We start from the raw sequence: 2,940 nt of genomic DNA on the forward strand, positions 1-2,940 counted from the left end.
AGTAGGTCACAAAACTGTGTCTCACCCAACTTCTCCATTCCTATATTGTTTTTCCATCTTACTCTTTTGAAAATAATCTGACTTTCATGCAACCCTTTATCTTTTTTTAAAAGCTGAAAGAGGGCCTTTATAAGCAGTGGAGTAGGAAAAAAAAGGCAAAGAAAAGCTCAAAGGAAAACTGAAGCACAACTTGAACACTGTGTCCACAGGGCTGGGAGCTGCTGAAACACGCAAAAAAATGTTTTCAGACTTAAGGCAAGCTGCCTGAACAGAGCATGGACTTCTCCAGTAACTTTTTTGGAGGGGGTTATAGGCAGCAATGCCCTCACTGAATCACAGCTTTGAACCCCCGTTGAGGAGGTCGTCTCTCCTTTCGATCAGTGTTAATGGGGGTTGACAACAAGCTGGCTTAGCTTTTGAATCATTCCACTAAGGTTGTCCTGTTTGTGTATCTGTAACTCCTGTCCTGGCCCTGTTCCTTCTTTCTAGAACTCATGAAACAAAGGAAGAGAAAAGAGAATATATCAAGGTTTTTGATGGAAGAACAACCATTCAGTGCTATCCTCTTCTCTTTCCTCAACTTGGACCCAGTCCAAGTCACAACCACAATATTTAGATGTGACATGTCATTGATAATGTGAAAAAAATATGCTGTGTAGTTCATATAAACAGCACCACTCAGTAGAGTTCTCTCATGTTTGCAGGGCATGATCTTTATCTATTCATAAACAACAGATTACTGATTGCTTTAGACAAACAACCACCTGAATATGCCTCACTGTTTTGTAAGGTATGAATATGGGCACACCTCCTGGGTGGTTTCCTGTTTCATGCCCCTAGCAATGCCCCAGTGGTTAGTATCTGGATCGGTGGTTAGATGGATCTGGATGGTTCAGGATGGCTTCACTCCTCTGTTGGCACGTAGGGGAGGAAAGACTGACGGCTGAGCTCAGAACCCCTCTTTCCATATAATTTTAGGGCCTCCCTGGATTGGTCTTCCCAGCTAAGTAGTAGTTGGACATTTGGACATCTTTTATGGTAAACTCAGGCTCCAAAAGGCTAAGATGGAAGTTGCTACATGTTTTAGAGTGTGAGCACAGACCTCTATGATCAAAGCAGTTTTGAGCCAACCCAGATTCAAAGGAAGTAAGAATAGGACTCCAACTTTCCCTGAAAAGAAAATTAAAAATGTGTGGCCATCTTTTATACACCTCAGGACATGATACATATTCGGTGCTTAATACCAACATATGGAATATTTCATGTCCTTCACTTCACTTCCATCTGTGCATTCGACTCAATTCAGCACTGGGCAGGACAAGAATTCACATTCAAATTTAGTGACCCCGTATTCCCTGTTCTGTGTACACATGTGCATGCGAGCAGGTCGCTGGCCCTGGCCCTTCTCTTTGTTCCTCTCTCTCCATGTCATCTGTGTTAGAGTGAATTTGAGCAGCTAGCCTGACTTCCAAAACATTTTAAAGTGTTGTGTGGTAAGAGGTGAGGAAGATAATTTCTCTCCAGGAAACAATATGGCACAAGTGCCATATATTCAGCAGTGGGTCAACCAAGTGTTACTTCAGGATTATAAATGAGAAACAAATTGCCAGTGGATGATGAACTGAGGCCTGACCTCTCCAAGCCCATCGTGGGCTTTCTCCTCGACAGGACATATTGACGGGAAGGACAACAAAACCAGAGCTAGTGAAATTGGAAGTGATAGGACGTCACATGGGGGTGGGGATAGCCAGGTTTTCTTATTTGTTTTCCTGACTATAATCGAATACAATTATGCGACAGAAAGACCAAGGGAGGGAGGGAGGTGGGCAAGGAAGGAGACAAGAAGGGGAAAGCCGAAAGCAGGGTTGGGGTGGGGGAGATGAAAGATACAGAAGATGAAAAATTGCTGGAGGAAAAAAACGGTTCTCCTAGTTAATTTCTTCAGCTCAGACCCAAATTAACTGTGTCCTACCAAGTATCCCTCAATACAAAATAAGCTTTATTTCTGTGCTGGCTATCCCTAAGTAAAATATTTTGAGCTGTTATAACTATTAGAAGGCAAGAATTGTTTCTTTTGTTTGCTTATTCCATGGCCTTTTCAGTATCTGACACAGTATGGTAGGAACTGTGTATATAATAAAACCAGGTTACATGAAAGAAAATATGACCGAATCTAAACATGCAACCAGATTAAGATATAATGAATGGATCACATGTACTGGCTTTATTGTTACATTAAACGCACCAATATACATCACCTTTGTAGATATGATCTAAGTAAAATTATTGAAATAATTAGATATTTGTGAATGGCCATAAGGTCCGTTTACACTTTTTTTTTTAAGGCTTTATCTATTTATTCATGAGAGACAGAGAGAGACAGAGACACTGGCAGAGGGAGAAGCAGGCTCCATGCAGGGAGCCTGACATGGGACTTGATCAGGGTCACACCCTGAGCTGAAGGCAGACGCTCAACTGCTGAACCACCCAGGAACTTCTTTTACATAAAAAAATAAATCTTAACCATTCTATCAATACCACCCAATTATATACTCATTTGCTTTTTTTTTTTTTATGGTCCCTCTTCCCCCATTAAAATACCATCCACAAGAATGAGGATTTTGTTTTGTTGATCATTATTTCCTAAGCAGTTAGAACTCTTTCCCAATGAAAGGTGCTCCATGAATATTGGATGAATAAACAGACACAATATAATAGTTACAAAGTCGAGAGGGCAGATGCTATCGATGAGCCAGCATGTCTGCCTTGGGCCATCTGAGGCCACTGGTAGCTAGAGACAGTTTGCAGCATTTCTTAATCAGAAGCCCTGGTCTGTCTCCCTTCTCTGCCTGAGAGCTTTCTCCACCACTAAGGGAGCTTGCTCTCCACCATCAGATGCAATTCTGTAGCTTATCGCCCTTGTGAGCAATGCTCCCCCTG

This window comes from Canis lupus, unplaced genomic scaffold (genome assembly GCF_011100685.1).
Source record: "Canis lupus familiaris isolate Mischka breed German Shepherd unplaced genomic scaffold, alternate assembly UU_Cfam_GSD_1.0 chrUn_S161H321, whole genome shotgun sequence".
In the NCBI taxonomy this organism is placed as follows: domain Eukaryota; kingdom Metazoa; phylum Chordata; class Mammalia; order Carnivora; family Canidae; genus Canis; species Canis lupus.